The sequence below is a fragment of the Heterodontus francisci genome, chromosome 6 (genome assembly GCF_036365525.1).
Source record: "Heterodontus francisci isolate sHetFra1 chromosome 6, sHetFra1.hap1, whole genome shotgun sequence".
Taxonomy (NCBI): Eukaryota; Metazoa; Chordata; class Chondrichthyes; order Heterodontiformes; family Heterodontidae; genus Heterodontus; species Heterodontus francisci.
This window is the reverse complement of record NC_090376.1, coordinates 132,509,486-132,534,333: the sequence shown is the minus strand read 5'-3', so window position 1 is coordinate 132,534,333 and position 24,848 is coordinate 132,509,486. Positions and strand designations below refer to the sequence as shown.

The 24,848-nt window shown below is 42.1% G+C and overlaps 1 long non-coding RNA gene across 1 annotated transcript in view; it reads right to left on the bottom strand.

Annotated features, from left to right (window-relative positions):
- Positions 1–394: 394 nt before the first annotated feature.
- Positions 395–24,848, bottom strand: part of LOC137371544 (uncharacterized) — a 74,520-nt gene continuing 50,066 nt past the window's right edge. Inside the window, exons 2-4 of the long non-coding RNA XR_010975249.1 lie at positions 16,631–17,486; positions 2,941–3,048; positions 395–1,273 (exon numbers count right to left, since the gene is read on the bottom strand). This is a non-coding gene — a long non-coding RNA (uncharacterized lncRNA). The remainder of the gene's footprint in view (positions 1,274–2,940; positions 3,049–16,630; positions 17,487–24,848) is intronic.

Genomic DNA, 24,848 nt, shown 5'->3' with positions numbered 1-24,848 from the left:
AGTCCAAGTCTCACTGCAGTACAGGAGTGTGGTGAGAACTGCTCTGTACACTAGGACTTTTTTTGACTTGCAGAGGTCATTGTTGTCGAACACTCGCCGCCATAGTTTATAGAAGGTTGAGCTGGCACAGCTTATCCGGTGTTGGATCTCCTTGTCAATGGTGGCCTTTTGAGAGAAGTGGCTGCCAAGGTATGGGAAGTGCTCAACATATTCCAAAGTCTCTCCTTCAAAATATATGGAGGTGGAATATTTGACTGCCCAGGTGTGGGTTGATATATGAGTTTTGTTTTGGCAACAATCAAGGACAGGCTGAGTCTCTTGTTTGCAGAATTGAAGAGATCGAGAGTGGCTTGCAAATCTGGTGCAGAGTTGGCAACAACACTGCAGTCACCTGCAAACTGTAGATCATGTATGTCTATGGTGGTCAGTTTAGTTTCGGCACGGAGGCAACTGAGGTTAAAAAGTTTTCCATCTAGGCTGGATTTAATACTCACACCAGAGGGCAGCTGATCTTTGACAAGGTGAATAGTCACTATCAGGTAGATTGTAAATAGTATGGGGACTATCACACAGCTTTGCTTGACCCCGGTCTGGATTTTGAAGGTGTCTGTTTCAGATCTCCCAGTCACGACAGTTGCAGTCATACAATCATGGAGCAATTGCAGGATTGTGATGAAGTTTCTTGGACATCCAAATCCACAGAGCCTCATGATTTACTGAGTCAAATGCTTTGGTCAGTTTGATGAATGCAATGAAGAGTTCCTGGTATTGTTCTTGACATTTTTCCTGGATTTGTCGGGCAACAAAGACCATGTTGGATATTCCTCTGGAAGGTCTAAATCCACACTGTGTCTCTGGGAGGATTTCTTCAGCCACAGAAAGGAGGCGATTCATGAGAATGCGTGTCATGATTTTCCCTGCTATGGACAAGAGAGAAATACCTCGATAGTTTCCACAGCATGATTTATCTCCCTTCTAGAAGATAGTTACAATTGTCACATTCCTGAAGTTGGGAGGGGGGCGGCGGAGTTCTTTTTCCTCCCAAATCAGTAGGATGAGTGCATAGAGTCTTGATGTGAGCAAAAGCCCACCAGCTTTGAAGACCTCAGCTGGAATACCGTTGGGGCTGCAGGCTTTGTTGTCTTTCATTTGTTTGATTGCTTTTTGCAGCTCTCATGGAGATAGCCTGGAGAGTATCAGCTGCCACTGTGGATTCACGGTTGAGGAGTTGTTGAAAATGTTCTTTCCAGCATTGATGGATGGCATTATGATCCTTTAAGAAGAGAGACACATCCTGTGAGCAAAGGGGATTTTGCCCATTTGAGCTTGGGCTATAGATTGGTACAATAAGTGGAACTGAGATCTGCATTGGCTGTATGATTTTTTTCATAAAAGTTTATAATTCAAATGAAGTTCCCATTTAGAAGCATCAATCAACAGCTTCCACAAAACACATCATCTGCGGATGAACTTCAAAAGTCAACATGAAATTCAAAGGATCCTGGTTTTAAACTAAAACTTAAATAAATGCTGTAAGTAATTCAGGTTACATTAATGTAACACGAGGTAGGGATAACGTTTTGCTCAAGACACCACGCATTAAAACGCCTTCTATTTACTGTTGTAAATTTTTATGATAGAGACTATGGCCCCGATCTGAACAGAGGCAGGCTGCCTGGGCAGAGGTAAGGTGTTAACTCCACAGCATGTGTCTTTTTTTAAAAACAGGACCTCTGCCCAGAAGCCAGTCTGATTGACAGGCTAGGCTTCCAGTTGGGCAGGGAGCACTCCAGAGCAGGCTGCAGCTGCAGGTAGGGAGTGTGGGTGATTTATGGGGTGAGGGGGTGTGGGCGGGGGAGAGGGGATGTGGGCGAGGAGGTGGGGTGTGGGGGTGGGGGTTATGGGGGGGAGGGGGGTGTGGCGGTCTGAACCCTGACCTCGGCAGGCTGTTTGTCAGGTGTTAGTGTCAAATAAGTTCTGTTAGTGGATGTTAAATAGTTGAAAGCAATAGGGTGAACAGGTGTTGGGTGTTGATTAGTTAATTGTACTCAGAAGTATATGTAAAGAAGAGTTGTTGGGAGTGGAGAAGTAAGCTTTGTGGCAAGAAATAAACAGTGTCCACCAAAGCATCCTAGTCTCAGTGTCTTCTCCACAAACAAGCTTGGATGTTTCTCCAACATTGGGGTGGAGGATCTGAGGGGAGGTTCCGATTCAGTCTAAGAGGGCTGGCTAGGAGGAAGCACTTTTGCTCTTCCCGGACCACAAGCGGTGTAAAGGCACTTACATTCTCCCTGAAGCTGTCCTGCCTCCCGTTCTGGGAAACCCGGCCAGCCAGGGATAAACCTACAAAGCAGGTTAAATCTGAGGCACCCAGCCTCATTAAAATATCTAAAGGACCACACTGTCTCTGGAGAGCAGGTTGGCTGCACATCCCTTGTCCTCCCTCCGTTAAACCAGGAAGTGGATGGGTTGGGGAAGGGTTTGAGATTTTTAAAGATTTAACATTTTACCTGACCCCAACCCACGCATTTTTGGGGGTTAGAATTCATCACTTTGTAACCTTATCAGAATGTGGATTTACATTTTCAGACTGGCTTTGCTACAAATTAACCTGCTGCAATAGCCAGACTATCAAGTGAATTGATGGCAGATTCAAATGACATATCATTTATGACTTGATGTATCAGTTAAGAAAGAAGACCTTTACAGTTGAGCAGTAGGATTACTATATGAAGCAAATTGTGTCTGAGAACCATGTCTTTCTAGGTTAGTACGATGAGATTGGCATGTTTGAATGTTTACTGTAGCACACAATGGATCAGAAAGAATGGGAGAAAAGTCATTAAGAAATTTGCTTGCTTATGAAAATGGCAGATCATCCAATTTCCAGCATGAAGTTGTTTAAGTTCAGTAACAAAAGTGATGGATCTGGTAACTCACCATGCAGGCAAAGAGGTCGAGGACCAGGAAACTTCAGTTCTTGAATATAAATGTGTTATCCAGTTTTGAGGGTAAACAGTCAAGCAGCTTGTGGTTCTGTTATGAGTCCTACCAGGTGTTAGACAGACAGGGAAATAGACATGAAGGGCCACAGTAGAATTGCTATGATACGTTACATAATGGATCGACCGAATCGCCATGCAGTTGATATTCGTTATCTACCTGAGGCTTTAGATATGACAGTTTTCAAACGTCAGTCCAATACTGCGCTGGTTATATCCTGAAAGAAAGTTAGGATCACCCACCCTGGAAACAAAAGGTTTTGGGGTTTGTGACAGATTTTCAAAAAGGTTCCACTTCTGCACTGTGGACCTTTGGTAGAGTGACATTAAGGAATCGATTCTGTTTTCTCCCTTGCGACTGGGCTTTAGTCAAAGTGCGCTCTGACTGGCCTGACTTGAAACTACACATAAATGCCAGTTGAAGTCATTAGCCAAGGCTCAACAGAGCCTGGGGTAGGCCCACCCATTAATGGAGTTTTGCAACTCGGAAAGGGTATTAAATGCCTTCCATCCTTTCACAGACTTTCTCTTTTGTTCTTTCCTCCCTTCCCCACCCATCCCTTTCCCGGACTCTGTACTTACATAAAACCTGTTACATCTGCAACATTTCCAGTTCTGATAAAGACCATCAACCTGAAACATTAACGCTGGCCTGGATTTTAACTATAAGGCGTGTTTTGTGCTGGGGTACTGTTTGGAGGTCGGGAAGATTTTAACTGCAGGATGTCCTTAAATATTTTTTTGTAGATTTCCAACACAGAGCCTGCCTAATTAATAGATTGGAGGCATGTCAGGCAGGAAATGCTACAGCACAAGACTGTAGCTGAGCTGGACTTAGAGCAGGTAAGTCTCATTGTGGGTATGGGATCCAATTATCAGGGTAGGGAGGCTCGGATCACAGCTGCATGGGGGAGATTCATATGGTGGTTGGGAGGTCCAATGGTAGTCATGGTGTGGGGTTGGGAAGTCTGATAATGGTCAGGGGGAGGAGATGGTGGTCATGAGGGGGTTGCGATGGTGGGGCAGGGATTTACTGAGTAGCTTGTTACATCTGGAGGAAACACTCATGCTCCTCCTATCCCACAAGCAGTGCAGTAAAGGCACTTATCTCAATGGGTTCAGCCCTTCTCGCCACCTCTTCTTTCACCTGCCAGATTTCCAGAGGCCAGAGAAATCTGGCCACCTATGATTAAAAATGTTAAAATTAAGGCAACCAGCCTCATTAAAATATTTAAATGGCCAACACACCTCCTGCAAGCTGATTGGTTACTGCCCCTTCTCCTACCTCTGTTAAAGCCAGAAGTGAGTAGGTTCGAGGCAGGTTTGCTTCCTGTTAAAGATTTTTTGAATTTTAACCTCTGACCTGACCCCAATCCACCTGTTTTTGGGAGTTTAATTTCAGCCCTCTGTTTCTCTCTCCACAGGTACTGCCTGAGCAGCTGAGTATTTCTTGCATTTGCTGTTTATATAGTATGAGGCAGAGTTTCCACTTTGAGCTCAATTCCAATGCAAATTGCACCCAAAATTGCTCCAGTTCTGAAAAGTGTTTTTCCCCCAAATTTCTGCTGAAACATATTTGCATTTGGCTGGGTGCAGAATCTGGCATGAACTAGCACAATCAGGCAGCATCTTAATACATTTTTAAAAATTTACCAGTGGCGTTAACTAAAACGACTTTAATAAGTATTCCTGGATATACTTAAGAGTGGTAACTTAGTAAAATTTGATTAATATAGCTGAAAATGCATTTATCACAAAAGCATTTTAAATCACAGTGTCAATTTCTCTGCAGCACCTGTGGAAGAGCCTGTCACTCCAGAATTGGCCTTTATAGCCACTCCAGGCGCTGCTTCACAAACCACTGACCACCTCCAGGCGCGTATCCATTGTCTCTCGAGATAAGGAGGCCCAAAAGAACAAAAGAAATCCACCACTAGTGAATAATCTAATTTTAAATGACCGAAAATAACTTTAAAAATATATGCAAAACTATTTTCTAGTTAGACTGACGTACAGTAGTCAGTTCCTTAGTAAATTTTTAAAATAAGTTCAACCAAAACCTTTCAAAACATACCTACTAGTTTTCTTGTGCCCAAAAGATTCAGCTTAATTTTTGAAGCCTCCCCAAAGACCTGCAAATAAGCGCAATTCGTGGAAACTCTCAATGGTGATTAATTCACCCAGGGGTGTAGCCAGTTTTGTGGACAGAGCCTGCCTTGAGTGCAATGTTTTGAAAACTAGTGCAAAACATCGCAGAAACTCAAGGTGCGCTGAATGCAATTTGCGCTTAAAATTTTGCAATCCTTTGTGCAGGTAACGTCGCTATCAGGGGAATTGCGTTGAAAAAAACCGGAGCAAAAACTCCCGACCTGTTTACAGTCGAAAATAATAAGCTTTATACAAAAAAAAAGTATCTGATTTTACATCTGTTTTCTAGGTGAAATGAGAAAAAAATGGTTGGAGATTTGTAATCTGAAAAAGGAGTACAACTTGCTCATATTGCTCAAAATAGTACACTTTTTGCAAAACTGAGCATATTCTATATTCGTACAGAAACGTAATGGCAATCCTTCATTTGTATTACTGTTATATAGTTCTGGGCTGTGCAGTGTCACAATGTTAATTAAACCCGATGGGTATTCTTCATTGCAACCAACCACAGATTTTCTTTCTCAAAGGGGCTAGCTCACTGCTCAAAGGTCTCACTGCTGATCATGAAGAAAGCTGCCCATATGAGCGATCTCTGTTGCACGGTTTTCCCCTTTCCCGATAGCACTTTAAATCTGGCACCAAGTCAAGGGGATGTTTTGGCGTCCAACCACAGTGATGTCAGCAACCAGTGGAAGCAGTCAAGCACATTGAAGTATTCACACACAGCAAACCAGGAAGTTGAAAGCACCAAATCTCTACATTTTTTAATTTCAAATTTTTAAATAGCGAAATAAATGATTATGGTTAGATTATTATAGAAGCTAAAATGAAGCAAAAGTAACTTGAAAAAAATTATTTAAAAAAATATGTGGATTTTTTTTCTAATAATGGAGAAATTTAACATTCCATTAAAATAACATTAGCCTCTTTGGGTCATTGAAGCTCTTTAGCAGTAATTATGAACTTAGTACGCTGTTAAAAACCCAGTTACACCTCATTCAACAAGGTCTAGGGTTTTTACAGTGAGAATAATAGTGTAAAAGTAGAAGTTTCTGCCAATTCACTGACTGCTTCGGGATTGCAGTCTGGGAGGACCTCAAAATGCACCCACTGGAGAAGCGTAGCAATGTCTGGATTTCTGCATTATTCTGTGCATGTGTAGACTTCTAAGTTGCTGTTAGTTTCAGCGGAGTAATGATGACAAATACTGACAGTTTTACCATCATTACCATTATAAAATATTATTTTATAAGTCAAACACAACAGTAAGCTATTATTGAGATGGTGGTTGGCCATTTCTGCATTCTGCACCTCTAAGTGTCATTCATTTGGCACAAGCCTCCTTCATTCCGCTTCAGAAATGTTATCTATTTTATTGCACCTCACTCTTAAGAAATAAACCAAACTTTTTGGGGTAGAACTTCAACACGGGGCAGGGATGGGCAGTTGATCCCACTCACCTGCTGTCATTTCAGCAGAAGTTTGGAGAAAACCCCTGAGAAATGGCATCAATGATCTTTACACTGTCACTCCCTCTGAAGTTATGATACACAATTGGGAGAACCTTTGCAGAAGTTCCACCCCTTTTGTATGTAAGTGAGTTTGTGAGCTGATTTTTTGATGGTATAAATCTCAGTCCTAACATTTCCCTGATCTTGATAGCTGTTTCTTTGGGCCTATTATGAGCCAATTACCTTGGTAACCATGAGGTTTTATTTTTAACTTAAAGCAAAACAAGGTCAAGTGTACATTTTTGTGTAACTTTTCAGCACTTGGCATAAAAGCCTGGCAGAGAGGAAGTGCTTATCACAGATTTAGTCATAAGCTGCTCGCCGTTTTATATTCACTAACATTAATGGACAGGAAATGATGAGCAATTTGTGACCAAATTCTCAATTAGCAATTCTGTCCTGCCAAGCTCTTGCACGTGGAAGCTGGAAGAAAGAAAGAGCATTTATATGGCACCTTCCAAATCCTCAGCATTCCCAAAGTGCTTCACAGCCAATGAAGTGTAGTCACTATTGTAATGTAGGCAGCTAACATGTTCACAGCAAAGTCCCACAAAACGTAATGTGATGAATGACTTGATAAGCTGTTTTCGTGCTGCTGACTGAAAGATGAATGTGAGCCAGGACACCAAGGAGAACACCTCTGCTCCTAAAAAAGTGTCATGGGATTTGTTTTACGTGCAGCTGAGCAGATTGGTAGGGTCACTGTTTAATGTCTCATTAGGGAGTGTTTATGCCACATAGTGGAAAACATCAATGTCCCTGACCTGCAGTGACAGAGAAACTCAAATTTCATTTTTATCGAGTGGCATTCTGAGAATTTTGCTGGTGCCTTGGAGATTGAATACCACAACTCCATTATTCCATGAAAATCATAAATGATTGGCGTTTATTTATGCATATACTCCTGTATCTATTTATTTGATTTTTAACAATAATCAAGTTGAGAATATTCACTAAGATGGTATGCAAGGTGTACCAGTTGGCATTACACATCTGGATCCTACATTATAACGGTGACTTCTGTTATGGCCACCTGGCAAGGGGTTTGGGTCATTCCCACTGTTCAACTCCCTCCTGGCCACAGCAAGTGCTTTTGTTATTAGGGTTTTAACCCTTTTATATTTTATTTGTCAAATAAACAGACAGTGACAGGTTTTCTTTTGGGTTTAAAACAGAAGATTGATTATTTAATAAGCAATTTGCCTTACCCCAAACTGTACACAACTGTACCCACTCATGCATTCACTTGCACACACACACACACACACACACACACACACACACACACACACACAAGAAGAGACAGATAGAGAGGAAAAGGGGTAAGTGATTTGAAGCGAGGTAGGGTTTAAGGCTTCAAAGTAAACCAGTTGAATTCTCTTGGAGGCTTCAAAGTAAACCAGTTGAATTCTCTTGGAGGCTTCAAAGTAAACCAGTTGAATTCTCTTGGAGGTCAAGTTCTCTTTAGTTGCAGGCCTGAGGTGTTTGTAGATGTATCTGTTGGTTAAAAGTTCAGTTTGAAGACAAAGGATCACTTCCAATTCTCTGCTTCATAGGTTGAAATGTAGAATTCACAGCATGGCGCCTTCCTTTCTGACTTGTTGGATTTTCTCCCAGCTCTCAGCTAGACAAGTTTTGGTGATGTATTTTCCTAGGTCTCTCTCTCTCTCTCTTCAGAAAGCTACCTTTAAAGATAAATGTTTCTCACAACTCGCCTCTGTTGGGAGACAGAGATTTTCCTCCCTGTGGTAACTGATAATGGCCTAGGATGTGGCTACTTCACACCTTCTTTGTTTCAGAAGAACCCATTCAATTCAAAAATGCCATTCAGGATGGGTGTAATTGAAACCTCTTCGCTTTGAATGTATTCTTTTGTCCTTGCTAGACAGTTTGAATATAAAAAGGCAAAGTCTTTGGACCGTTGACCTTTTTTTAAGCACATTGTCCACTTTTTTAAAAAGAAAAGTCTATTTTTATAATTCTTCAGGTTGAGCTCTTATAGTTTCAATCACTGCACTTTATGTGAGCGCCACACTTCAAAAGAACTTCATTAGCTGTAGAGCATTTTGGGACATCCTGTGATTGTAAAAGGTGCTATATAAATCTTTCTTTTCCTGAAACTCTTTGTAAGGCTTTTAGGGGCAGAGTGACTGGAGCTGGGGTCAAGTGGAACTTCCACCCATCCATTGCCAATGTCCTCAAACTCGACTGAGATGAGGAGAAGTTTCTTCACTCAGTGCTGTGAATCTTTGGAATTCTCTACATGAGAAGGCTATGGATGCTCGGCCATTGAGCATATTCAAGACTGGGATCAATAGGTTTTTGGGCACTAAGGGAATCAAGGAATATGAAGATAGAGCACAAAAGTGGAGTTGATGTAGATGATCAGCCATGATTTTATTGAATGGTAAAGCAGGCTTGAGGGGCCATATACGAAAATATGAATTGAGAGCAGGAGTAGGCCCTATTCCTGCTCCTATTTCTCATGTTGAATGACGAGTTTCACAGTGGAAATCGGTCACCTGAGCTTTCCTTCTCAGGAGCCTCCATGGGATAGCAGTGGGTGAATAGGCAGATTAACCCAGGCCAGTAAGGTCAGCAATTGTGAGGCAACTACATAGTATTATATTAAATATACGGCACAGAAACAGGCCATTCGGCCCAACCAGTCCATGCCAACAGTTATGCTCCACTCGAACCTCCTCCCATCTTTCTTCATCTAAGTCTATTATCATAACCCTCCATTCCCTTCTCCCTCACATGCTTGTCTAGCTTCCCTTTAAATGCGCCTATACTATTCATTTCAGCCACTCCCCATGTGGTAGTGAGTTCCACATTCTCACCACTCTTTGGGTAAAGAAGTTTCTTCTGAATTCCCTATAGGATTTCTTGGTGACTATCTTATATTGATGGCTCTCATAATGCTCTTCCCCACATGAGGAAACATTCCTTCTGTATCAATTTATCAAAACCTTCCAAAGTTTTAAAGACCTTTGTTAAGTTACCCCTCAGCCTTCTTTTTTCAAGAGTAAAGAGACACAGCCTTTCAATCCTTTCTTTTATGTATTCCCATGCATTTCTGGTACCATCTTTGGAAATCATCTCTGCACCCTTTCCAGTGCCTCCATATCTTTTCTATAATATTGCCACCAGAACTCCATACAGTACTCTAAAGGTGGAATTTTATGGGTTGTGCCAGAGTGGATTTTGAGGCATGTGGGGTGATATAATTAGGCAGAAGATGTTTTCTTGCATTTCCCACCGTGGAATATGTTAGAGAAATTAAGTTGGTGGCGTGTTTGCGGCATTATGGGGATCTCCCAGCAGAGTGGCAGGTGGCAGCTTGGCATTCATTTAAATAACATGAATACTCATTACCCTTCGCAAAGTTACAATTCAGGCCTATCTTCCAGATTAAGTGAACGGCTAGCACTATTGCCATGCCACCTGGTTCACGATTGTTTTACTGTGGTGTGCAGCAGGCCGACTTGTGCAGTTGAGTCTCAGATCTGTGCTGTCCTTTCTTTAACTCAAAACTTCAGCCAAACTAATGCCAGCATTTGGAATGGATGTTTCTGTTCAGGCTCGGCACCAGCAAGGGTGAGTCTTCTCAGGGGATGGCGGTGCAGGCGTGTTGGGGGGGGTGGGTGGGGTGGAGGAGTGTGCTGCTACATGGAGGATCAGGGCAGGCTACTCAGGTAGGGAAGGGTGGGGTTGATCGGGTGATTGGAGGAGCAGGGGAAGGTGGAGTGGAGTGTCCAGGGTGTGGAATGGTTGCTGTTGATAATGAAGCTGCATTTTATCAGCTGCAGGGGTGATGGGTGTATTATAGCATTACAGTGTGAAGATATTTGACAAGTGCCTAAAGGGAGGGATGAGTGCTGTCAACACTGGGGACCTGTGGGGAGAATTCAGGGTACTGGCTGACATCTGACTCATTTTTGCTGCAGGGAAAACAAATGATGTGAAGTTGGTGGTGACTATCACAAAATAAGGGAGGCAAAAACATTTGGAATTAAGTGAAAGCTTCAAATTAGGTTAATCTGAAGATACTTATATGAAAGGAAAACTGATAATTCTTGAGGCTGCAAGCATAGCATGTTTTATATCTGTGATCATGGTGCTTGGGCCAGTAACAATGAGTTCCACCAATGAAAAACCACCCTGCCACACGATCCCACATGTCTCCTGTGCCCGTCGCCGCATGATTCATTTGCATATAAAATTGCATGTGAAACGGGAAATATGGTAGAAGCGGGAGTTATGCCAACTTCCAGTCCCGCCTTTGGGAATGACGCGACACTCATAAAGTCCCAGCCCAAGTGTGGTCCAACCAAGGTACGACACAGATTTAGCATAACCTCCCTACTCTTCAATTCTATCCCTCTTGAAATAAAACATAGTGTTTAGTTTGCTTTTTTTATGACCTTGCTAACTTAAGGAACAACCTTTAGTGGTTGATGTATTTGTACTCCAAGATCCCTTTGTTTCTCTTTCCACCACAATTTTACCTTCCAAGTAATAAGTGAGTTTCCTATTCTTCCTACCAAAATATGCTATTTCACATTGATCCGTGTTGATCTGCATTTGCTGATTATTTGTCCATTCTGCAAGTTTATTAATGTCCTCCTGGAGTTTGTTGTAGTCCTCCTCAGTTTGTTATCATCCGCAAATTTAGAAAATGTGTTTCAGATTCAAAAGTCCAGGTCGTTAATGTAAATTGTGAACAGCAGTGGTCCCAGCACTACTCTTTGTAGAAAATCACTTCCCACATTCTGCCACTCTGAATAACTACCCTTTAATCCCACTCTCTGCTTTGTGTCTTGAAGCTAGCTAGCAATCCATTCTGCCATTTGTCTGCTGACTCCACATTCTCTGACCTTATTCATTAGTCTATTATGGGGCATCTTATCAAAGGCCTTTTTGAAATCCAGATAAAATACATCTACCGCAGTACCTTTGTCTACTCTGTCTTTTACCTCCTCAAAAAATTCAATAAGGTTGATCAATCAACATTTTTCCTTTTGTAATCTATGCTGACTATTCATTATTATATTTTTCTTTGCTAGATGTTCTTCAATTCTCTCCTTTAGTAGGAATTTTATTATTTTTCCTACCATTGATGTTAAGCTGACTAGCCAGAAATTCCCTGAGCATGTTCTGCTACCTTCTTAAATATAGGAATTACATTAGCTATCTGCCAATCTTCTGGCACTACACCTTATTCTAATGAATTATTAAATATGTGTAGTAATGCCTCTGCTATCTCTTTCCTAGATTATTTTAAATTACGTGGATGCAATCCATCCGGACCAGGGGTTTTATCCTCTTTGAGTTTGATTAATTTATTCAATGCATCCCTTTTTTTATTTGAAATGCACTTATCACATTGCTCATCTCATCAATAAATATCATGTCTACCTGTTCTATATCCCTAATAAACACTGAAGCAAAATAATTATTTAATATTTCTCTCTATCATTACCTGTGGTATTATCCTGTCTATCTCTTAACAGTCCAACTCCAATCCTTTTTTATTGATGCGCCTGTAAAATATTTTACTATATTGTTTTATATTCCTTGATAGTTTAATTTCATAGTTCCTCTTTGCCTTGCTAATTTTTATGACTTCTCTTCTAATCTCTTCATGTTCTCTCGTATCATGTACTCCTCTGCTGTCTATGTACTTAATGTATGCCTCTTTACTAACCCTCAATTGTTCCCCTATGTCTTTACTCATCCATGCAGTCTTACCAGCGTTCAGTTAGTTCTTTTCTTATAGTGGAACACCATTTTAAATGTTTCCCATTGTTGTTCTACATCATTGTTTGCCATCTTATTTTCCCAAGTTCTATTCACAAGCTCCAAAAATCAGCTTTTCTCCATTCTATTAACCAGGTTTTCATCAGACTTATATCCTTCTCTATCATCATCTTAAAGTATATATTATGATCACTATTGCCTCGACGTTCTTCTTTTTATTCTCTTATCTACTCTGATTCATTCCCCATTACTAGATCCAATAGCAAATCTTCCCTTGTTGGGTTTTTTACATATTTGGTTAGAAAAGAGTCCTATACGCATTGTAGGAACTCCATTCCCTTATCCCCTTTACCTACCTCTTCTGTCCAATTAATGTCAGCATAGTTGTAATTCCCCCATGATTATTCTTTTTTTTTTACTCAACTCCCTAATTTGTCTGCATATTTCTTCCTCCTCCCTTCCACCATTAGGTGGTCTGCAGTCTACACCTATTAATGTGATTGATCCTTCATTTTCTATTATCTCTATCCACATGGATTCTATTTTGGTCTTGCTGTTAGCTGCGTCCCTTTTTACTACTGCCATTATGTTATCCCTAATAAGTACAGCTACTCCACCTCCCCTTTTACCCTTTCTCTTTTCTATATATGTTATACTGTGCAATTCCAAGTCCTGATTTTTCTGTAGCCATGACTTATAGCTCCACGTTTACACTGGGTACAGCAAGTTAAAATTGCACCCTCCCTAGGCTGATAAACCAGTGATATATGCCTATTGCCTCCTATCCTCCTGCAACCTGGCCTAAGGGGTGTCTATATTTTTTTAAAAAGCAGGAATTTGATTCCACAATACATCTGCACTGATACTTCAATTAATAACAACAAAACTTGTTGAGCGCAGCGTCATTTGAACAAATTTTCTTTTTCCTGAGGTGGAAGGAATAATTGCTGTGGTTACTAAATATAGGAACATAGTAAATCCATTCATAATGTGATGTTTATGGTCTTGCTACACAGAGAGTTGACTTTTCCTCCACTACCCTCTCCAAATCAGACAGGCCAGCAGCGGAATAGGGGAGAAAATTGGGCAATGAGGCGTGGCTTCAAAGCCTGATTTCCCTGGCCTGAATTTCCCCCCTTCCCCACCTGCCACATGCAAATGCCAGCAGGGGCATTAACCTCCTGTCTGCCCAGGACTGCCATGGCAACAATGATGAACAGCCCGGGCAATAACTCCAAATGCAGTAAATCGAGGGATAGGGCCTAGTAGGGGCCTTTCCCCGCCAATTGTTCACCTGCTGAAGGCTTCATTCTTCAGAGGCCTTCGCTTAGCATCCCAATCTAGTGTACAAGGCCCTGCGGCCCTTTTAATGTGGCCTTCTGCCTTTTCGTGAGCTGCAGCACCACCTTCACTCTTCTGTGAGCCACCATCAATATGTAATGACCCTCAACTCAGGAAATGGGGCGGGATGAGGAAAATCCAGCTCATAGAATCCAGAATAGCACTTTCTCCATATTTTCTCATTGTCACTAGTGGTTTCCTTATTGATAATGAACAACAGCAGGAATGCTTTAACAATTTTGTAAGTTATACTGATTTGGATAGGTTTGTATGTAGAATGCCTCATTTTTCTGTTTTAATAAATCAGTAATATTAACTCTTTCTTCTCAGCTACTGCTAACATCATTATAAGCATTAGCTAATGATGACATTGATGGTATTACTTGCTATATATTACTGAGAGCACAAGAATAATGAATGCTGTAAAAATGTCAGTTCATACCTATCTCTCAAACTTATATCTATCAATATCATTTTTAGATCTGTCTCCATTTTCCGTCTCTCCCAGCAGACTGCACTTTCATTGAATTAAAAAGAAATGAACCCGAAACATCAAAGGCTTATCATTCCATTTTCTCTCATAGATACAGCTGGAATAAACTGTGCAAAGAGTGATCAGGAGAATTTTTGCCTCTTGTGAACTAAGCTGTGTTCCAGGCCGTTATAAGAAACGAAGGTCTTTTTTTATTACTGACAATTGATGGTCAAGGGACACACTGTGTCATGGCAGTTAACAGTCGAAGTAATTCCGCTGCATGCAGAATGTCATCATTCATCAAAATTCATCAATGGGCCTCCTGGAGAAAAAAACAGACGTGTGACAGTGGGGGAAAAAAATTAGGTCACAGTTCAGACTCCACAATAAAGAGGAGCAAAGTTATCTTCTGCTCCGATATATAAGGGAATTCCACTATTTACAGGAAATATTACCTGCATACAGGAAAGCATGTGATGAGAAGGAAAGATGGGAATTCAATGAAAGGGGGTGGGGAGATGGTTTCATGGGTGAATGCCTTGAGTGAAGGACGGTGGGCATGATTTTAATTCCTCCCACTTGGCAGAAATGAAGCTGGGGGGCATTAAAATGGAGCAGGGGAATTAACCATACCTTTCATACTTGGATTTGGTCAATTGTAGTTTTAAATTGCAGGCGTCATGGACACTTTCCCCAGGTGGCATGGGCCTTTTTAAATATGTAGATTGGGCTCCGATGACATAAATGGGGCTTGATTTACCAATTTAACCTGAGGCTTGAGCAGTGGTGCCTTCCCTGCCAGGCAAAACCTGCCGACAACAGCAGCCAGGACCCGAGATTAAAGGAAATTGAGTCTTGTTTCAATGTTTCTAATTTATTTGAGGCCTAAGAGGAACAGGAATGCTATTCCAAGACCCTCAAGAAAACTTTGGGCTTCTCTTGTCATGGTATTTCTCCCACCACCCTAACTGGCATACACCTCCCAGAACATTTATTTTGTGCTAAAGACTATCCCCCGGATCTCAGCAATGGACTCTTGCCGCCCAATTTTACTAGCAGTTAGGCAACCACCACCTGCTGATTTCCTGGCTGCTTTGGGCATGTTGGGGGATGGGGGTGGTGGTGCATTCAGAAATTGGGCCGGGGTGATTAGGGGATTTGGTGGCAGGGGGTGTGGGGGTGGTGGTGGCAGGCGGTGTTGATCGATGGCTGGGGTTACAATCCTGAATGCAGCCTGCCCTGGCATGTCACAGGGCAAACCAATCCTGCAGTGGGGGGGCTTCATACTGGCATTAGGTCCCTTATTTGCATACGCAAAGGGACGAACACCTGTTTCAAGCATAGTCACTGCATGCTGATTTTCTTTTGGCCCTTACCAATATGACAGGAGGCACACTTCTGGCTTGTAATAAGCATCTGCTACCTGCTCACCATATTGAGACTTAGGAGACAGTTTAGTGCCTGAAAAATATGTGTCAAGATTAATGAATATTCCGGAGATGGCTTGATTACCTTTGACTATCTTGAATCAAGAAATTAAATGGGTGGTTATAGAATTTATGGTAGCACAGTTTGCATATGCTCTGTGAGAGGGATGATTACATTACCTTTTTTGATGCAAAGAGCAAAGCCTACATGATGCAAAACATAAACCCAACAGCTAAGACACTGCATGATCTGAAAGTAGCCAAGACAGCTGTGCAAAGAACAGGGAGATACTGCACAAACACCCACTCCTTCCAAGACAACATACACTGCACTGTACAGTTTGATGGCTCCAGTTCCAAAAGTTTCAGAGTGAAGAATGGAGTAAAACAGGATTGTGTCCTAGCCCCCACTCTGTTTGGCATCTTCTCCATGCTCCTGACCTTTGCTTTCCCTGCAGATATGGAAGGAGTCTACTTGCACACTAGGTCAGACAGCAAGCTCTACAATCTATCAAGTCTGAAAGTGAAGACAAAAACACATTAGGTCCTGATCAGAGAACTCCCCTACACTGATGATGCTGCGTTAGTTGCTCACACGGAAATTCAGCTACAAAGACTCATGGACAGCCACTCCCGTACCTGTAACTTGTTCTCCCTGACTATAATCATCAAGAAAACCATTGTCATGGGACAAGGTGTTGCATCTCCGCCCCTGATCACACTAAATAACACCCCACTGGAAGTGGTTAGCAAATTCTGCTACCTTGGATCCACAGCGACAAACAATCTGTCCCTTGATGCAAAGCTTGATATACACATAGGGAAAGCAGCTACCACCTTTGGCCAACTTGCAAAACAGGTATGGGATAACACCAAGCTGACCCTCAGCACCAAGTTGATGGTTTCTAAGCCTGTGTTCTCAGCACCTTGCTGTATGGCTGTGAAAGATGAATGACTTACAGCTACCAGGAAAAGAAGCTCAATAATTTCTATCTTCGCTGTCTGTGGTGCATTATGGGTATATCCTGGCAGGACAAAATCACAAATGTAGCAGTTCTCTCAAAGGCAGAGCATCCCAGCGTGTTGGCACCAATCAAACAGAGGCGGCTTCGGTGGATCGGACACGTCCGCAGGATGGAAGTTGGTCACATACCCAAGGACCTGCTGTATGGTGAGGTAGCCGGGACCAGACAGCCAGTGGGGCACCCAAAGCTCCCCTTCAAGGATGCTTGCAGGTGTGACATGAAGGCCCTAAATATTGACTATCGCAGTTGGGAGTCACTCGTTGGGGAAAGGGGGAAATGGCAACACATCCTGTGGACTGGTGTGCACTACCATGACAAATAGTGGCTATAGCAACTTGGCAACAGGCATCAATGACAAAAACAACAACGCATGGCGTCACTTGGCAGCTTCACGTGCAGCACTTGTGGCAGAACCTGCCTCGCAAGAATTGGCCTTCACAGCCATCAACAAAGGTGCACCAAGAGAAGTCACCCCACCTAAATGGATTGTTTGCTGCGTGTCCATCATCTTTCATAGATGGAAGGATGCCAACCATCTGGTTCCATGCCCTTTTTCTCGTCTGTTTCCAGTGGTTGGGGCACACACAATTGTAATACAACTGAGTATTTTATGTTTGGTATCATTTCAGAATCTCTCAGAAGGGTATCTGCATCAAAGGCTGGTTCCTGCAGATCTGGTTAAGCAGCTTCCATTCTGAGGTTTTCATGCGGAAGTTCACTTTGATACATCTGTATGGTGATCCCCATATTGTTTTGCCAATATCTTGTTAACGCTTGATCATGGAAGCTTCCTGAAAGTGACAAGAGTAAAGTGGAATCAAATTTTAAAAACAATCTATTGTGAAGGAATATAATTGGATGGTTTATCATGTTGTAATTTTTATAGAGAAAGAACAGTACCAAAGAAACTGGGACAGGAAGGAAATACTAGAAGGATTGCTCCCATTCTGCAAATGTGCACTTCCTTTACCCAATAAAAAAAGCAATAGCAGTGCTCCAAACTCTTCTGGGATCCTTTATATTTAACAGTTCACCATAGTAAGACACACACAGTCAAGCATGTATAACCTGTATATTTTCTCTCAAAATCGCAATTCTATTTTGCTGTTGTATCAATTTGCTGTTGCCTGGTAATATCCACACAGAAGATGTGGGGGGTCTCCCCCAGAAATTTCTGCAGGGCCTCCGAAAGGGCATAACCTCCACTCACTCTAAACAAGGTCAGTGGCATAGAAAGGGGGTGTGGCTGAGACATTCCCACTTCCCCAGCCTGCGGGGACATCGGGAGCTAGTATACAAAATCTGTGACCCGTGAATCCAGATCTAGGATTTAGCCTAGAACCCTGACAATATAAAAAAAAATGGGCACCTTTATCCTCTGTCTCGAGAGTCCCATTACCTTCTCCTCACACACCACTCCCCGCCCCTACCAGAACCAGCATAGTCCATTGCAATTTTTGACATTTTGGGGTAGGTGCGCCCCTGATATGGGCCTTGAATGGTGCGCACGCCCACTCAGAACATGGAAAATAAGTGTCAATAAATGAACCCCTTAGATTGTTCATCTTACTCACATTAAATTACTTTTAAAGTTTGTTTAAATTGTTGGCAAGTTCATAGCCATCCTGTGCTTCTCCTTAATGGTGGGTAGGGGCTGCAAATCTGCTGGCTGTCTGATCCTGCCAAAGGCAGTGAGAAGCATGTTCAGGCCTGCATAGCCAGAATGCCAAGACATAAAAGAAGAAGGACATAAGAGACATATAGAAGAGTGTTCGCCAGCTGCAGAAATCACTTGTCAAACTTTGCAGTATCTTCAGGCCCAGAACCCCCTGTCGAAATTACTGTGAGTGCACTGCAAGGCAGGGATTTGGAAGTTGCAGTGTCATGGGCCCTCATTAACATATATTGAAATGAAGTCACCAGGGACTCAGTGGGTGGATCACAGAAAGGACCAAAGAGCACAAGCAAAGAAGGTAGCGGTGATTTCATGGAGGGAAACGATTCTGCCCGATTTCCTTCCCCATTTGACACCACTAATGTGCTGAAACAGTGAGAAATTTCACCCCCTCCCCCAATTTTGTGTTTTAAAAGGAGAGAGGGCTGATGGGTGCAAGGGGTTTCAGAGAAAGAATGAAGAATGGGAATGTGGGATTAATTTGATAGCTCTACCAAAGAGCCAGAAGGGGTACAGTAGGCTAAATGGCCTCCTTCTGTGCTACATCTTCTCCGATTCTATGGAATAAAGTAGAATTCTCAATGATTCTTGATGTCCCTTCTTTGTGTGCATAGGATTGCCAACATCTGATGCAATGGGACTTTAGTTCCAGGTTCCCGTCCCTGACACCAGGCTGAATTCCAGGTCAGGAACCTGGAAGTGGCCGTGGCGGGACCCTGGAGGAGAATTTTGAGGGGGTGGCCAATTAAGCGGCAGCCTCCGGGAACCCCGTCCAAATCAGGGCAGCAGGTGGGCTTCGCAGCCAGGGGGGCCAATGGGAGTGTCCAAGGCTCTGGGCAGCTGAGAGGTGAGAGGCAGCTGTAGGTGGGAGACCATGTGGGTGCCTCAAGATGGAGGCACCCTCTGAAGACTTGTAAGTGGTTCAAAAAATACTGTGGCCACAGCTGCCAGGCCATCATTGCGGAGGGGAAACCCCTCCACATGATGGTGTTTGACAGCAGCTGTGTCCCTCATAGCCCAGTGGATCCATGCTGGGGACCTCTAGCCCCCTCAGCCTGCTGCAGGGAGACTTCCACCATTCCATCTTCTGGCTCCAGACATATTGGGGGGTGGGGTGGGGAGTTGTCGGGGGGGGGGGGTGGGGGTGGTTGTGCGTATGAAGAGTGCCCTCGATTGGCACTTTATTTGACCCAATTGGCTACCCACTGCTGGGGGGGCGGTTCGACATCATATCCCAGAAGCCACCTCCCTGAAAATAAGCCTGAGATGGGAACATGACATTCTGGCATGCTGGCCAGTAGCGAAAAATTGCTGGCATTCCTGCCTCCAAACCCAACTCCACCTCGGGATGAAAATTATGAGCGATGTGTCTTATTACCCATCAAAAGATAATTCTAGACATTTTGACATTGAGTGTTTGAAATGCTCTGTATATTATAGAGTTTGTTGAGCAGTCAGTTGGTGGACAAATGTAACATTGAGAAACTTGTATGGAGGGCCAAAGGTCCAAAAATAGAACACCACAAGGCTGAAAAGAGTCGGATAGAAACTTACATAAATCAAGGGGTAGTGATACCAAGCTTGAACTTGTTTATTGTTTATAGTTTATAATAGCAAGGGTGATCTCCATCCTATTTAAGAAATTATTTCCAGCTTCATATTTTAACCTGCACTCTCCGTTCCTCTGCCTCTGGCAGCTACTTGTTCCCCACTCCTGCCACCTCCTCGTTGGGGGCTACTCTTTCACCCACGGGGCCCTCTGGACTTAGCTCCCATAATCACTTTGCATTGCTAACTCTTTCCCCATCTTCATAGGCCTTCTAACAGCCTACTTCTTTGAACATGTTATTGGTCTCTCCCTTAATTCCTTCACTTCCTGCTCAGTGTTCACCTCTCACCCTTGCAAAGTGCTGTTAAGTTTTGTGATTATGTGAGGTCTGCTATATACATGTAAGTTGTTGCTATAATATGAATGTGGAGGCAGACACACCATAGATGTGTAGTGGCATGCAAAGTGTACTTAATTACTCTCAGACTGCTTTCTGTAAGCAAGGTGCACAGTAAAAGGTAGCCTGTTATTATAGAAGATGGTTCGAGCATGAATAGATAATGCTAATGAGGTATTAGATCAACCTTATTAAAGTTCATTTGAGGGATTAATTATGTCAGAAGGTCGGAGGGAAATATATAGTTTAGTTTAGTTTAGAGATACAGCACTGAAACAGGACCTTCGGTCCACCGAGTCTGTGCCGACCATCAACCACCCATTTATACTAATCCTACACTAATTCCATATTCCTACCACATCCCCACCCTGTCCCTATATTTCCCTACCACCTACCTATACTAGGGGCAATTGCTAATGGCCAATTTACCTGTCAACCTGCAAGTCTTTGGCTTGTGGGAGGAAACCAGAGCACCCGGAGGAAACCCACGCAGACACAGGGAGAACTTGCAAACTCCACACAGGCAGTACCCAGAATTGGACCCGGGTTGCTGGAGCTGTGAGGCTGCGGTGCTAACCACTGCGCCACTGTGCCGCCCTAAACTTACTAAAATATACTTTTAGAACATGTGGGAAAAAAAACTCTGGATAAAGAGTCTTCACAACTGTATAAAAATCTAACAATCCAAAGGTAGCTGACAACAGTCATAACAACAACCATTAGCATCCTTTGTTGAAAATATACCCAGCATATATATTGCTGTGGAGATGCAAGTGCTTTGAAAATGGCATCTGACAGTTCTGAAGACTTGCTTTGGATCTATCTACTTGCCTTATTTTATTTGCCAAGTATGTCCTCCTTACTCCATATGGACTAGATTTACTACCCATTTTCAGTCAATGGACAGAAAAATCTAGTGATTAATCAATAGTATCTATCTCACAGAACTGGAAATGAGTTCTCTAAAAGAGTCATCATTCATTATTTACAGTATAGATTGCTCATACCTTTAGCATAGAAAATACTTACATTAATTCTGTGCAAGCATGTATTTGACAAATTCTGAATGTAAGTAATAAATATTCGAACCCACTCCACTATTTTATTCCTATCTCTGATTTAGAGAAGTTTTATTTATTCCTACAGTAATTTGGGAAAAGGATATTTATGAAAGAGCATTCCCCTCAATATAATGTCATCATTGGGAGGTATATCAAAGTTATCATATACCAAGACCTGGGTAACATATTTATTGTTTTGATAGTTTCTGAGGGAACCTTTAACAATATAACAGATAACCCCTGACGGCTCAGTTTGCAAGTGACAGGCATACCTGCTAACTATCTCTTTTTAAAAAACTGACAGCTTTATAACCCATTTGTCAGTTTATCCAAAAAAAAATGTTTTTCACAGGGATTAGAGATTGTTAACACTAACCCGTCCTAGAACTGAAATATGTTAGAAGTAATCAATCAATCAGCAGTTACTTTTTCCCACTGTTGGTTGCACAGGAAAGTAATGCTGAGATATTTTCAGATGAATCATAGAAGATCATAGAAAGTTTACAGCACAGACAAAGACCACTTGTCCCATCGTGTCTGTGCCAGCCGAAAAACCAGCCACCCAGCTGATGGTTTTCGAGAGTTGCGACTACTCATGTGCTTTTCTCGTGTTTGTCTTTGAACAAGTTGCTTTAAATATCCAGAGGCACATTTGGACTACCGGAATTGCAGTGGAATGGACTACTGCCCACTGCTTTCACTCGCTGATGAGCTCATCCCAAAATCCAGGGATGGAGCCATTTAAGTAATGGACATGGCTGGCCACTTCTGTAGCTGTGCAATGTGGACCGCCCACTCTGTTTTACCCGCGGCTACGCGGTGCAACTTCCTCCCATTCCTGGAAGGGAAGCTAGTGACTCAAATGATGCCAAAGAGAGAGATAGGAAATTTTTATTTTATTCTCTGGGGGAACAGCAGGGCCCCTCAGTAACGTTAATTAAACCTTAGCTTGATGGCTTGATGTAAGGAATCAGCAAAAGAAACAACCACACTTCCGGAATGGGAATGGAATGGGATACAGCAAAGTGGTTATGTTACTGGGACTGGACTAGTAATCCAGAGGCCTAGACTAATGATCCAGAGACATGAGTTCAAATTCCACCGTGGCGGTTGGTGAATTTAAATTCAGCTAATTGAATAAAATTGAAATAAAAAGTTAGTATCAGTTAATGCTGACCATAAAACTACTGAATTGTCGTTAAAAACCCATCCGGTTCATGAATGTGCATTAGGGAGGAAATCTGCTGTTCTTACCTGTTCTGGCCTGTATCTTACTCCAGACTCTCAATGTGATTGACTCTTAACTGCCCTCTGAAATGGCCTAGCAAGCTGCTCAGTTGTTTTCAAGAAGGGAGCTCTTCACCACTGTCTCAAGGATGGGCAATAAATGCTGACCTTGCCAGTGATGCCCACATCCCATGAATTAATATAAAAAAAAATTCTTGGACAGTTTTAATGGGTTGGAAACCTGGCTAATCTGGGTTCCAGACAAAATTGCAACCTCACCAAAATCCCACTACCACAATTCCATCAGAATGTCAGTATTCTACTCTGGTTAGCTGCTAAAATATAATTTAATTTCTTTTCTTTATCTTCAAATGTACTTTCTGGACCTTATGAAAGTTCATTTTCTTGAAGACTAATTGCAGATGTTGGGGTAGAGATTGGTAAGCATTTGCCTGTTATTTTTTAGATATAAAATGGATGATGTACAGCTATCACCACATAGGTTCCTGCTGCTTTTAGATGTCCCTGGCAGCTGCCTTAAATGAGCAGTGGCTCAATTTAAATGTGCTAAAAAGGGTTCTGCACCTGTTTCCAGAGCGTTCTGCAAAACCTATGAAAAACTGGGCAGATTTTCCAGTTCTTTTATGACTTAACCAGCGATCGCTAATGGTAGGGTGCTGATGGCTGATGGCTCACAGTAAGCCTTTTCTTCCCCATCCCCAAACCCAGGATCTACATGTGAGTCCCTGCCACTGAGGCAACAGGCCAAACTGCAATCTCTAACATTCGGAAAGCTGCCTCTAGTGTATATATAAAATATATAATACATATATATAAAACAACAACAACTTATATTTCTATAATACCTTTAATGCAATAAAGCATCCCATCAGATTCATCTTATCTGATCATATATAATATTTATCATATTATTAAAATGAGCCCTGACGCCCAATTTCAGCTGACCCTGACTCCTTTTTTGGGCCAAAAATGGGGAAGAACAAATTTGTACTTTTTTTCCTGAGGCAAGGAGGTTGTTCCTCCTGTCAACATATTGCCCAGGCATTGCAGTTAGCAGTGAAGCGATGGAACTTACCATTGACCTTGAAAGAATTAGTGGGCTCTGTATTGTCAATTTCCTCTATTTCGATGTAACTTTGAATTTGGTGCTTGTGGCAACCAGCAGCAGTGCAGGCAGAAGGCAGGCTAATGAACCAAATCAGATTGAAGAATTCTCACAGACAGCAAAGCAGGAAGTAAAAAGCAAGGGGTCACCATTTGTCAGAAACTTAACTGGACCTATCATATAAATACTGTGGCTTCAAAAGCAGGTCAGAGCTGGGAATTCTGCAGTGAGTGCCTCACCTCCTAACTTCTCAAAGCCCTTCAATCATCTACAAAACACAATACAGGAGTCTGATGGAATACTCTCCACTTGCCTACTCCAACAACCACGCAAGAAGCTTGACATCATCCAGACCATAATCACAGAACTGATGAAAGCTTCCACTTGGATGCGAATAGTCTCACTGTAAAAACCTTTGTAAAAGTTACACCTTGTTGAATGAGGTGTAACTGGGTTTTTAACGGTGCACTAATTTCATAACTACTGATGAACAGCCTCACTGGCCCTGAAAAACTAATTTCATATTTATAGAATGTCAAATTTCTCCATTATGATAAATATATCACAATGTTTTAAACTAATATATATTTTTAAAAGTTTGTGGTATTTCATCTTCTCCCTTAATCCCATGTGTGTGTCTCAATTATTTATTTTGTTCTCTGTAAAATTCCAATTCAGTATATTTTACTTCCTAGTTTACTGTGAGAATACTTCAATGTGATTGGTTGCTTACCTTGTTTGACAACATCATAGTGGCTGAATGTCGGGAGATCTCCTTGACTTGCCAGCAGATTGAAACTGACATCAGGAAAGGTGAAATCTATGCTGCTAAATCCAGGCCAAAATGATGATTTTATTTAACATGTTCATGTTTTTATGTCAGGTCATATTGTGCTACACAAAGTGGCAGGTGAAGCAAATGCTTGTTTACACTAGCTTATTTGCATTTAATGACATTATTTGTGACTAGCGTTGGGAGCGAAAAGGCACTTTTGTTTCCCAGCCAAACTCAATTTGCATTTCTTTTGCACTGTTAAGGCACCAAGTCTATTTACGAGAAAAATACTTCCTGATAGGTTATGTAAATTCTTGCTAGCAAGTTACTGAAATCTAGCTAT